At 39.6% G+C, this 13,177-nt stretch overlaps 1 protein-coding gene and 1 pseudogene across 2 annotated transcripts in view; one reads left to right on the top strand and one right to left on the bottom strand.

Moving 5' to 3' along the window:
• CPE (carboxypeptidase E) overlaps positions 1-13,177 on the top strand; it is a 123,931-nt gene that overhangs the window by 13,362 nt on the left and 97,392 nt on the right. The window lies entirely within an intron of this gene.
• Positions 10,045-12,876, bottom strand: LOC105524409 (annotated as a pseudogene). The gene has a single exon (XR_001003757.1). The product of XR_001003757.1 is annotated as a trifunctional enzyme subunit alpha, mitochondrial pseudogene (transcript).

Genomic DNA, 13,177 nt, shown 5'->3' with positions numbered 1-13,177 from the left:
AAGTGAATTTAGCAATGTCACAGGACGCCATGTCAATATAGAAAAATCATTTGTATTCCTATATACCAGCAACAAACAACTAGAAAATATTTTTTAATTTTATGTTTGTATTTTTATAATTTATAAATATTTTATATTTATATATAATATAATGGAGCTTATCCTAGTATAAGCTCCATCCCAAATAGTTTTAATATCTTAATGAGGGAAATCAGCCTCAAAGGACAACACCCCCAAAACTGCATTCTCTAAAATGAAAATTTTCTCTAGATGAAAATTTTACATGTTAATGGAACATAATTATCTGGCACATATATAGTCTGTTATAATATATCACGTATATAAATAATATGTATAAACAAACATATAATACAGTTATATAGTATATAAGTAGAAGTATATTAAGCATATACTAGATTATACTGTACTTAGCAATAATTGATTACTGTTACTTTTCCTCCCTAGGTAGCTATTATTGAGCACTCTCTAGCAAGCCATGGAGTATAAAGATGCTATGTAATTTTGATCTTGTTAGGCTAATTTCCAGCAATTAAGTATAGCTCAATTAGTGTTCTGTTTTGGCTATGTAATTCAAAAACTGTGTTTTGTAAAAACCCACAAAAACAAGAACAAGAACAAAAAAAGCAATGTCGTCTGAGTTATTGAAGGAGAATTCAGCCCATAGATTTTCTCCATGGTTTGGCAGCTGTTTTAGAGGATTCATCCAGCTGCATTTGTCTAACACTTGAATAATGATCATGCAGTTTGTCAGATGCTTTTGGGAGAGAAATTCACTTTGCAGAAATATTTAGTATTTAACTAATTTTTCCAATTATAGGTTTTTGATTAGGGTAAATTTATTTTGAATTACTCCTGATGTTAAACCCAGTCTTCATTAGTGTTCCATAGAATTGTGAAACATTACAATTATAGTTTTTTCCTAGCTAGAAGGAGCACTCTCATTTTATAGATGATTAAGTTGAGCTTCAGAGAGAGACTAAACAACCTGCCCAAGGTTCTGAAGCCCAGGAGGCTTGGAACTCATTTTCTGATACACAGTTGGATACTCTTCTTAAAGCATTTCCCATAGCAACGTCCACAGATGGAGAAATAAATGTAACTATTTCTTATTGGTCATGGAGGGTCATGAGCTGTTAATGTGAACTGAAGTCTGTGAGGGCGTTACTGGAATGTAACTTATCAGCATGTTTTCAAATCCTTAGAGCAGAGCTTCTTGACCTGTGTGCTGTAAACGGGTATGGGTGTGCCGGAGGTGGATGAACAGGGCCTAGGGTGGCAAAAAATCAGGAAAACATTGAATAAATCACTCCAGCACACTGTAAGTACATACAGAAAATGTTATTTTTCTTGGCAGTAGAATCCAGTCTCTAGGAAGAAACAAGCTTTTGTTGGAAGACTGCTCTGATAAACTTTTTGGAGGGCTGGGCCTTCAGGAAGGCTGAGGACCTAAACTGAATAAGAAGGAGAGGGACATATTCAGAGGGTGTGTAGAGACTCAGAGAGAGAGAAGAGAAAGACTTAAGGGCTGGTGGCTCAAGAGAAACTTTGGGGAAACAGAAATAATGGATGGGGACATCAGCAGATCTACAGTGCTCCATAATGATTCGTGGAGTAAATTACTTTGGGAGATGGGATGAAGTGCTTAATCTTGCTTTGAGTTAGGGAGTGGTAAAATCCAAGATGGCCCAAGGAAGGACAGTTCCATGTAAGTTACAATACAATTATGAAAACTTATTAGCAAAGATCAGATACCTACTATACCACAGTGCTTCTGCGAATAGATTCAAGTAATTTTTTGAATTTAAGGCTGGCATCTCCCACGTGACTGACATTTAGGAATCCCGGTCCTAAGAGAATATGATAATTGGGAGTGGGCCTCTGGGAAGGGTGCTGTGGTGTGCAAGGGCAACCCTCGGTTATGTGCACTACACAGAATGAATCATGTGTTGTGTCGCTGGATGTTGAGGCTGAATAATATAAATAACTAAAATTGGGTGAGGTTTCCTTCTAAAAAATCATACTCGTGTTGATCTGTTCATATGTCTGCATTAAATTTTAATGTGATTGAGGGGGCAGGATTGCTTGGGCCCAGTAGTTTGAGACCAGCCTGGGCAAAATAGCAAGACTCTGCCCCTATTAAAAATTTTTTTTTAATGTGAAAAATGTTATTTGTGCTGATGGGGTCACATATTTGTTGAGAATGTTTTCCAAACCCGCAGTCATCACACAATTTCTCAAAGGACTTTATTTCCATATTTGTGAAAGTTTTATGAAACATATTAAAATAAGAGTCATTGATAATGTATTGCATGTTTAATGAACAGCCTTTATTAAAAAGAAGAAACATATAAAGGAACTATATCTGGAATGAAGAGCCTCCTTAAATGATTTGAAATGTTTTGAAATCTAAAATATAGCAAAGTTTCCATTTAAGAATACGTTTTAGATAATCAGATTTGCTCTTCGCACAATGAGTCTGTGGTCCCTGGGAAATATGTTATATCATATTCCTGAATTCGTTCCTGGAGTCATCTTTAACGGGGCTAGGGAATTTACTGGGCGCTGTAACAACTATTGGTGTGACCCTCCATGCTCTCTCTGTCTCTGTGTAACTCCCACAACTTGACTTTGAGATAGATCTAAAGAAGTGAGCCATCAAATGTTGTAAATATCAGGTAAGAAATTAAGATAGGCTGGTCGTGGTGGCTCACACCTGTAATCCCAGCACTTTGGAAGGCCAAGGCAGGCAGATCACTTGAGACCAGGACCTCAAGACAAGGAGTCTGAGACCAGTCTGGCCAACATGGTGAAACCCCATCTCTACTAAAATACAAAAATTAGCAGGGTGTGATGGCGGGCACCTGTAATCACAGCTACTCTGGAGGCTGAGGCAGGAGAATCGCTTGAACCCAGGAGGTGGAGGTTGCAGTGAGATGAGATTGTGCCGCTGCATTCCAGCCTGAGCAACAGAGCCACACGCTGTCTCAAAAAAAAAAAAAAATGGAGATTATTAAAAAGAATAAAATAGACAGAAATATAATATTTAAGATTAAAGAAGAAGGCTGGGTGTGGTGGCTCACGCCTGTAATCCCAGCACTTTGGGAGGCTGAGGCAGATCAATCACTTGAGCTGGAGAGTTTGAGACCACTCAGACTCACTTGAGACCAGCCTGAGCAACATGGTGAGACCCTGTCTCCACCAAAAAAAAGGAAAAAAAAAATTAAAAAATATTAGCCAGGTGTGGTGGTATGCTCCTGTAGTCCCAGCTACTCAGGAGGCTGAGGTGAGAGGATTGGCTTGAGCCCAGGAGGTTGAGGCTGCAGTGACTGGTGATTACATCACTGAACTCCAGCCTGGGTGATAGAATGAGACCTTGTCTCCACAAATAATAAAAATTAAAATAAAATAAAAATAAGAAAGTGAAGCCAACTGAAAACAAAAAGCATCAAAACACAGAGAAAGTTAGAAAATAAAGCTTAAAGATGAAATAGAAAGGCCAAGAAAAAATGTTTAAATGTGGTGGAGAGAATATGAACTTACTTTATATTATTGTTCACACTTAAATAATGCTTGATATATGCCAAGTGATGTTTAAAGGCACAACTTGCCCACATATCCCTTGTGGGCTTGGTACTATAATTATCCCCATTCTATAAATTAGGAAACTGAGGCCCAGAGAGATTAAGTGATTTGTTTAACATCACAGGTTTGTAAGTGGCAAAACCAAGGTTAGAATATATATGTATATATAGCTACATTCTTAAATAAATACACAATTCCGTATATTAGACACCTATTTATTTTGTCTTCCTCCCTTCTGATATTAGCTCCTCTTTTCCCTTTTTTGGGGAAATGTTCCTTCTTACCATGTGACTTGAGTGGAAGCTGCAGCCATGTTCTTAAATACTCTCTTTCCATGCTTTCAAAGTAAGCATCCTTTCTACCATCTTATCTTGATTATACAATGTATTTCCAAATATTATTTTAGATTCTCTGCATTTTCATCAGATAAAACAGGATTATCTTCCTTTTACAGGACAAATAATCATTTCCACTTAAAAATGGAGCTGTATTAAAAACAAGCTTTTGGCCAGGCATAGTGGCTCATGCTTGAAATTTCAGCACTTTTGGAGGCCAATGTGGGAGGACTGCTGGAGGCCAGAAGTTTGAGACCAGTCTGGGTGACATAGCAAGACCCCATCTCTACCAGAAAAAAAAAAAAAAAAAGAAAAATTAGCTGGGCATGGTGATGCATACCTATAGTCCTGGCTCCTCCAGAGGCTGAGGTGGGAGGATTGCTTGAGCCCAGGAGTTGGAGGCTACAGTGGGCTATGATTACACCACTGTACATAGCCTGAGTGACACAGCAAGTCCCCATTTCTCAAAAAAAAACCCAACCCCCCCACTAAGGTTTTAATGTTATCTTGAACATTCATACTAAATAATTTAGAGGCTGGTAACAAAAAGAATATTATTCTGATCTCAATTAATTAATTATTCTAATTAATACATAAACTTATTTTATTAATTGCTTATTTACATCAGATGTAATATTAGTAAAAGATTGATAAGAGCATGTACCAGTGACAATTTTCTGAGACGTTAAGATCTGTATTTATATTTAGGACTATTAGCCTACAGGTGCATGTGTGTGTGTGTGTGTGTGTGTATACACACGCATATATATACACACACATATACACACGCATTACACATATATACATGTATGTATATATGTGTATAAATACATATATAGGTACATGTGTACAAATGTGCATATGTATACATATGCCTACACACATTTAAATGGAGTATGTTTATCTAGAAAATTAGGAAAGTTAGAAACTGAGAGTAAATAAACATTTAAAAATGGAAAGGCAAATGGCTTTTCAAGATAGCCCTGATTTTAGGTCAATGGAAAAAAGCTAAGCAGTTATTTTAACTAAAATATCTCGTGATCATAGCTTGGAGGATCTGGAATTTTAAGGTGGGTGGCTCACTTGACTTGAAAATCCAATATTTTTTCTGAAGTAGGTGTTGCCATGGTGACAGAACGGCTTAGCAACTGAAGACTGATTTCATTGGCTGGCTGGCTGCAGACTTGCTTGTTGAGTGGCGTTAATATGTTGCCTCCTGCTGTTTTTTATTGAGGAGACCATCTGGCATTAGCTGTATTTAAAGGTACAGTTGTGTTAAACAAAGAACAGCAGGTGATATACACTGAGGTGTTAAAAATAGGTTTTGCAGGCATTACTTGGTTTAATCAATCAATGACTAAGAAGTTCCACTTCAAATCACAACCTATTATAATCAATTAATTCACAATTCTAGGCTTTGACCGTAGGCATTAAAGGGTTTTGCTGTTGTACTTACTTATATTATAAAAATTTAGTTGCCTAAATATACTAAATGATCATATTAATCTTGATGTGCCTAAAAATTAATCTACTTGATAAACTGTTCTGTCAAATTATATGTTCATAAACCAGAGATATAGTTTTAAAATAATCATTACTGAGGATGTTTAATATGTCAGAGCATAAATAGCTGTCAGTTTTTCTTTTACTTTTGAAGGTGATAAAAATAATGGATTTTCAAGTAAGATGTATTAAGATGTCAAATGCATCTATTCTACTAATTATACCTATTGATTCTAAACAGTAAATACCTGTTGTACATCTGTGAAAAGACATACCCTCTTTTTTTTTTTGTTTGTTTTGAGAAACAGTCTCACTCTTTCACCCAGGCTGGAGTGCAGTGGCACGATCTCAGTTCACTGCAACCTCCGCCTCCCAAGTTCAAGCGATTCCCCTGCCTCAGCCTCCTGAGTAGCTCGGGTTACAGGTGCGTGCCACCACACCCAGCTAATTTTTGTATTTTTAGTAGAGACAGGGTTTCACCATGTTGGCCAGGCTGGTCTCGAACTCTTGACCTCAGGTTATCCACACACCTTGGCCTCCCAAAGTGCTGGGATTACAGGCATGAACCACTGTGCCTGGTCACATATCCTCTTTTAAAGGAGTTCCCAGTATACTAGGGAGGATAAGACACATGCACATGTTATGATAAGACAGAAAATGACAAGTACCTTAAGAGTAATACAAAGCAAAATTTGAGACTGAAGAATGGAGGACACATTTAATAAGGATGCTCACCAAGATTTCTGATTAGCTTAATCTTGACCAGTGTAGCGGAGAGAAGAGAATTCTAGGAGAAACAGTAGCATTCATCGGTGTTATAATCCCAGCCTCTAAGAGTGGGTTCCAAGGTATATTCAGAGGATAATAACAGAGCACTTTGTGCTTAGACCTTGCTGTACATGTAGAGGAAGCAAAATCTTTATAAGTAGTCTTTGGTCATATCATGAATATCCTTAAATGCTAGGCTGAGGATTTAGACTTCATTTTTTCGGGAGTTAATAGAAATAGACCATTTGTGAGCTGCTAATTTAAGAAAAAGATATTGTATGCTTTTGACATATTTAGGGAGGTGTTGTGGCCCCACTACCTGGAGAGAGATATATGGTCATCAGTTTGAAATGAAAATCATTTCATGGCAGAATTTGGGGACAGAGAAAAAGATTTAGGTGTCATTTGCATGACTGGTGAGGGTGAAAATGGTGATTATGGATGAGATAACTGAGGGAGGGAGAATAGACAAAGGAGAGAAAGTGTATCAGGCAGAAACTTAGAACACACCAACATTTTTAAGATTAAATGAGCAAGAAGAGAGCAGAGAGATGGAGAGAAAGTGTATCAGGCAGAAACTTAGAACACACCATTTTTAAGATTAAATGAGCAAAAGAGAGCAGAGAGATGTACTCAGAGAAAGAGAGACAGTAGGTATGATTCAGAGCTGTAGTGTCAAGATAGGACTGGGGGCATATGACGATGCCAAATGCTGTGGAAGTTAATGAAGCAGAGGATACAGTAAGGGTCACTCACTCCCAGCACTGGTTGGAAGTCACTGGGGACATTTGGGGAAGTAGTTTCAGTAGAATCAAGAGGAAGAAGTCAAACAAATGGATAAGGAGTAAGTGAAGGGCAGTTTCACCTCTAACACTCACCTTTTCTCTCACCCATTCATCACACCAAGCCTTTCTTTTTCTAAAGGCTAGTCAAGTGAAGCAGTGGGAGTAAAGAAGGAATAAACTAAGTTTTTTGAAAGATTACATGCTGTTTTCAACACACATTCATTCCTGAACTCACATCATTGTGGCTGTCATTGCATTCTCATATGGTTCTCTTCATATGGTTCTCACCAAGGGCCACTACTGACTTCTTAATAGGGCGACCTTATGTCTTGCTTTCCACCATATTCAGTGTTCCTGCGGTATTTGTTAATAGAACCCTCTTTCACCCTCAAAACTGTCCTGGTTTGGATGATAAGTTACGAGTTTTCCCAGCTCTTCACCACCCGTTCTAGTGAGCAGTTTTCAATCTTTATCTTACTTGACCTTATTTGATTTTTTTTTTCTTTATACAGCTGACTACTCCCCTTTATTGTGACTTGAAACCCCACTTCTTTGATTTCTACCGGATAACTCTTCTGGTTCTCCTGACACCTTCTCAGTCTTTTCTGGGGCCTTCTCTTCTGTCCACCCTGAAAGTGGTGCCACTGTTTAGAGTTCTGTTCTTGGTTTCTTCTCTTTGTTACACACCTTTTCTGTAGACAAGCTCACTCATAACAACAGGTGCAGTTACCTAGAAGCCAGTGATGGAAAATATAACCCTTGTTTCTCCCCTCTGAGCTTCAGATTTGCACATCCGCCTACCTAATACACCTTTACTATAAGTGCTACTCAACACGTGGACAAGAACTTGATCACTGGAGTGAGACATAAGGCTGCCGGCTCTGCCATTTAATAGCTTAACGGCCTTAAAGAAGAAAGTCTCTGTGTGGTTCAGCTTCCACTCTGTAAAATCATGAAATCTGTCACGTAAGGTTTACGTGTGGGTAAAACGAAATAGCACATGTAATGTGCTGGGCACAATTCATGGCACACAACATACACTGAATGAATAATAGAAATTATTATTATTTCCCAAACCGTATTCTCCTCCCATTATTTCTTGTCTTGTGGAACATCTGCCTTCCTGAGTGGAGGAGAGTTTATGTGTGGGGGAACATGAAATACTTTTGGAAAGATTGGGTGATACCATAATATATGAGGCCCTGAAAGCTGGACAGAGGAATTTAGACACAATGGTGGGTTACAGGGCTTCTGCAGTCTTGTAAGCGTAGAATGATTCTGTGGAAAGTGGTGTTGTAGTGAAATTAATTATTTTAATATTAAGCCAGATGTGTTCAAAGTAGGGGCTGGGAGCCTGGGCAAAAGGCTGGTAGAGTAATACTGGCGTAATTTGATAAGGACCTGGAAGGGTGTGGTGACAATGGAATGAAGAGGAAAGGATAATTAGGGAAAGGTGATAAATGGACAGATTATTTTATTTTTATGTCAGTTCTTTCTTCAGAAAGATGTAAAATATTTTCATCAAAAAGATATATTTAATAAAGATGTAATAAAGCTTCTTTATGGATCAAGAAGCCAGTACTGTTTTGTACCAATTTATTTGTGAAAGAGAAGGAAAATATGCTGATAATAATAGTGGCCAACATTTTCAGCCTGATTCTCTCAGTATTTGCTTAGATGATCATTTACCTCTTCAGATATTTGAATGAATTTTGTAAATGACTGGTCCCATTTATAACCTATATTATTCTTATAGTTACATAGAATTATTGAGCTGCATAATTCAGTCTTAAAGGATGTTGGTGTTTCTAGTGATTCTGGCCTGTTACATGACACCTTGTGCTATAGTCTGGATATCTATCCCTGACCAAATCTCATGTTGAAATGTAATTCCCAGTGTTGGAGATGGGTCCTGTCGGGAGGTGTTTGGATCATGGGGGCAGATTCCTCATGAATGACTTGATGCCATCCCCTGGTGTGAGTTCTCACGGGGTCTGATTAAGTGTGTGGCACCTCCCCCGCCTTACTCCCTTTCTCTCCATGTAATGTGCATGCTCCAGCTTCTACCACAAGTGAGAGCTCCCTGAGGCCTCCCCAGAAGCCGAGTAGATGCCAGCATCGTTCTTGTACAGCCTGCAGAACTGTGAGCCAATTAAACTTCCTTTCTTTGTAAATTACTCAGTCCCCGATATTTCTTTATAGTAATGCAAAAATGGCCTAATGCACCATGTAAATTAAAATATACACGTTTTGTGACAAATATGTCACAAATATGTCACAAAAAGATTTACTCTCCCCCGAAGAGGAGTCAATACGAAAACCTGAAGAATGTGGCAAGTAGAAAAACAGAAATGAGAAAACTACCTTTGTTTTTAAAAAATATTTTCAGGTATTTTTTCTTTGGAAATAGTTGTTTTGAAATCTGGAATGTAAAATGCCAGACTCTTCTTCTCTTTTTCTGGATTTGAAACAGTCGAACACTGGGAAATATCTGGCCCTGAACTAAAATGCAGGCACACCAAATTTTGAACTCAGATTGAAAAAGTTAACACTGGAAATCAACTAGAAATTAATGATGATTATGAAGAATATTTTGATTGCTGTTTGATTCTTTCATAGCTCTGTAAAACTTGCGTAAGCAAGCTATTAAAAAACAAAAGCTGAAGGCAACTGTTTTATGATGTGTGTATCACAAAGGAAAGCGTCACCACCTCTCATTGAAACAAAGAAAGGCTCATGTTAACTAAATGTGAAAAGACAGTGTGAGAAATTTTTTAAAAAATCTTATTTTTGAGGCTGAAACGCATGTTCCAGAAAACAGTTTATTAGAATTACGTTAAGCAAAAATTAATGTCTGCACACTGATGGGGAAGCCTGTGTGGAGTTGTATGAAAAGTGTTAGAGCAGTCTGTTTTTGTAAAATCTGGAAGTTGGAATAGATAATCACTGGGGCCCCAGCTCTAAAATCCTACTAGCACTATTAATGTGACAATGATTTGATTGTTGAACGAAATTTAAATTGTAACATATGCCATGGGGAATGTGTTTTCTGGCTTACTAACAACATAAAAAGAGGATGTTGAAAGCCTCTTGTAATTCATGTTTTTAATTTCATTCTTTTTTTTTTTTTTTTTTTTTAACAGAGTTTGGTTTTTATTGTTATATGTTTGGCTGGGTGCAGAATTGCCCTCACCACCCCTGGCCACCCTGGCTTCCTGGGAGGAACGGCAGAGAGATGGCTCCAGATGGCTCTTGGCTGCCACTCTAGGCCTCAGGGCTTATACAATGAGCACAGGGGCTTCCACCTTCCAGTAGGAAGTGCAAACTCTAATTCGCAGTCAGACTTCACCAGGAGGGAGAGATGATCTTGGCTGAAGGCACTTTAATGAGGGAGCAAACCCAATGCTGGAGTTTGTCTTCCTTCTCGTAACTCTGATAAATCTAGACGCCGCTCTGTTGGAGAACCACCTCTGCCGGCAGCTGGGGTTAGTGCACTGACTGAGTGAGGCATGAGGCCTGCTCACTGGTAAAACTTCTTGTTAGGGCTGTTAGTGTGGTCAGCTAGCAGCTGGCATGGGGTGAACTCTTTTCCATAGGCAGCTTCATACATCTTGAGCCCGTCCACTGTCTTCTGGGTGCCATACAGATCCACAAAGCGGAAAGGCCCTCCAAGACGAAGTGGGAAGCTGAGCCCAAAGGTGGCTCCAGTGTCTCCCTCTGCAGGTGTGGCCAAGGTCCCCTCTTGCAGGCACATGACTGCCTCACTCACAAATCTTGTCACTAGGCGGAACTGGATGTCTTCGGAACTGGATGTCTTCATCTGAGGAGACTTCAGACTTAGGAGGCATCTTCAGACTTGTTAAAATACTGTCCATGTCAGAATTCAAATTCTTACTCTTTACATCCCCCTGACAGATGGAAAAGCCCTCCCCAGACTTGTGACCTAGGAAGCTCTTGGACACCAGCTGTGTCAGCAGTTCTGGGTTTCCACCTCCAGACTGCTCCCCAAAGGCTTTGCCCAGATCTTTCACCACATGTTTCGCTACATCCACACCAACTTCATCCACCAACTTCATCCACCAGTGTGGCAGCACCCATAGGAAAGCCAAGGCTTGTGGTCAGGGAATCCAGCTTCTTCGGGTCAACTCCTTCCTGGAGGATTCGGATGACTTCAGACATCATGGGTGCAAGACACCTGGTGGTATAGAAGCCAGGTCCATCCTTAACCACAATGATGACCTTCCCCTGCTTGAGATGGACTGCTACAGCTGAGGCGCTGGTGTCTTTGGACGTCTTCTTGGTTGTGATCATCTCCAGCAGCTGCCTCTTGTCTGCAGGAGAGAAGTAGTGCCTGCCAATCACCTTCTCAGGTCTTTTGCTGATAGCGGTAATTTCACTGATTGGGAGAGCAGATATGTTACTGGCAAAGACACAGTGATCTAGAGTCACCGCTTGTACTTCCTGTAGCACTCTGTGCTTAAAACCAAGGTCCTCAAACACAGTGTCCATCACCATGTCGGTCTTTTTAAAACCATGGTAATCAAACTGCCCAGTCAAGTTGCTGAAGATGGAATCCCTTTCAAATGATGTTAGAGCTTTCTTCTTCACTTTGTCAGTCAGTCCTTTGAACACTTGTTGCTGTCCTCGGCCTAGCCCAGTGAGTGTGGCATCTTTAAGTATAGTCTTTAGCCCCTTATCCATGGAGACTTGGGTGATGCCTGCTTCCATCATCCCTGCACCAAGAATAGCCAGCTGCTTAACTTCCTTCTGTGGAGCTCCAGATGTATTCTTCTTGCACAGGACCTGACCATGGTAGAGTCTCATCAAGGCCTTTGATTCTTTGGTCATTACAAACTCTCCAAGTTTCTGAGATTCAGAGAGATAACCAGCATCACTTCCTTGCTCAATTCCAGTCTTTACCATATCAATTATTTTCAGAGGTGCAGGATAAAGCCCTTTAGTCTGCTTTCACACGTTTTCTTCCACTTTTTTTGTAAATTTGCTGCCTGACAAATGGAATAGTTATGGCAAACACTCAATTTTTCCACCAATCCCTTGTCTCTCTTTGGAGAGATCTTATCAGCTAGTCCTTTGGCAAAAGTAATTGCGACTTCTTCTAGGTATTTGATTGTCTGTTCCTCTGGAAGTTTTAGTCCTGGTCCCAGGGATTCCACCAATTGGTCAACAAGTCCCATTTTCTTTGCCCTGTCTGCATGAATGTTTCTACCAGTCAGCATCGTGTCAAAAGCAGCAGGCACACCCACCATTTTGGGCAGCCTTTGTGCACCTCCTGCTCCTGGTAAGATCCCCAGCAAGACTTCTGGGGACTTCAGGAGCACCTAATACTGTTTTTCTGTCTTTTGTTGCTATTCTGTATTGGCATAAAATGGCAAACTCAAGTCCTCCCAGGGAGGATTCACTGATGGCAGTCACAACAGGCTTCGTGGACTTTTCAAGTTTCTCAAGTGTTATCGGTGCTTCTTGTGATATCTGTGCCACTTCTTGAGGGGTCTTACAAGTGACTAACATGTTGATATCAGCATCTACAGTAAAGCAGCCTGGCTTTGGTGAGATAAGGATGACACTTCTGATTTGATCACTAGCCCAGATTTCATCCATAACTTCTGTGAACTCTGAATGCAGCTCTTTGTTTATTCAGTGTTTTTACCTTTGAATGGGGACAGTTAATTCAAATAACTGCCACATCCCCTTTGACTCCATAGTTAATATGGGTTGTGGTCAGCAAAGCAGAGGACCCTGTAAAATTGCGGCATACATAACCTCGGGAGCGGGGGACCCTGAAGGCAGAGAAGCGGCTGAGGCTGCCAGTCGCCCGGTAGGCCACCATGTTGAGCTGAAGAAAACAGCAGTGGAGAGCGCTTCTCTTTAATTTCATTCTTATCTTTTGTATTGGCTTTTTTGATTTATCATAACCAAGGAGAATACAAATGAACTGACTTCAGAGTTTTTTCCTCAGATTTCAGAGTTGTACTGTTCTTAAGCTCCCTCCTAAAACTTGCCTCTTTTATTAAATATTTTAATATTTAATGGCTGAAAATCTTTGTGGTCATTATTATTTTGTTGCAGCTTTATTGAGATGGAATTCACATACCAAATAGTTCACGCAATTAACAGTAAAATTCAATGGTTTATAGTATATCCACAGTGTTGGATATATCCCCA

This window comes from Colobus angolensis, unplaced genomic scaffold, assembly GCF_000951035.1.
Source record: "Colobus angolensis palliatus isolate OR3802 unplaced genomic scaffold, Cang.pa_1.0 Scaffold5, whole genome shotgun sequence".
In the NCBI taxonomy this organism is placed as follows: domain Eukaryota; kingdom Metazoa; phylum Chordata; class Mammalia; order Primates; family Cercopithecidae; genus Colobus; species Colobus angolensis.
The sequence above is the reverse complement of the archived record's forward strand: the minus strand, read 5'-3'. Positions and strand labels throughout refer to the sequence as shown.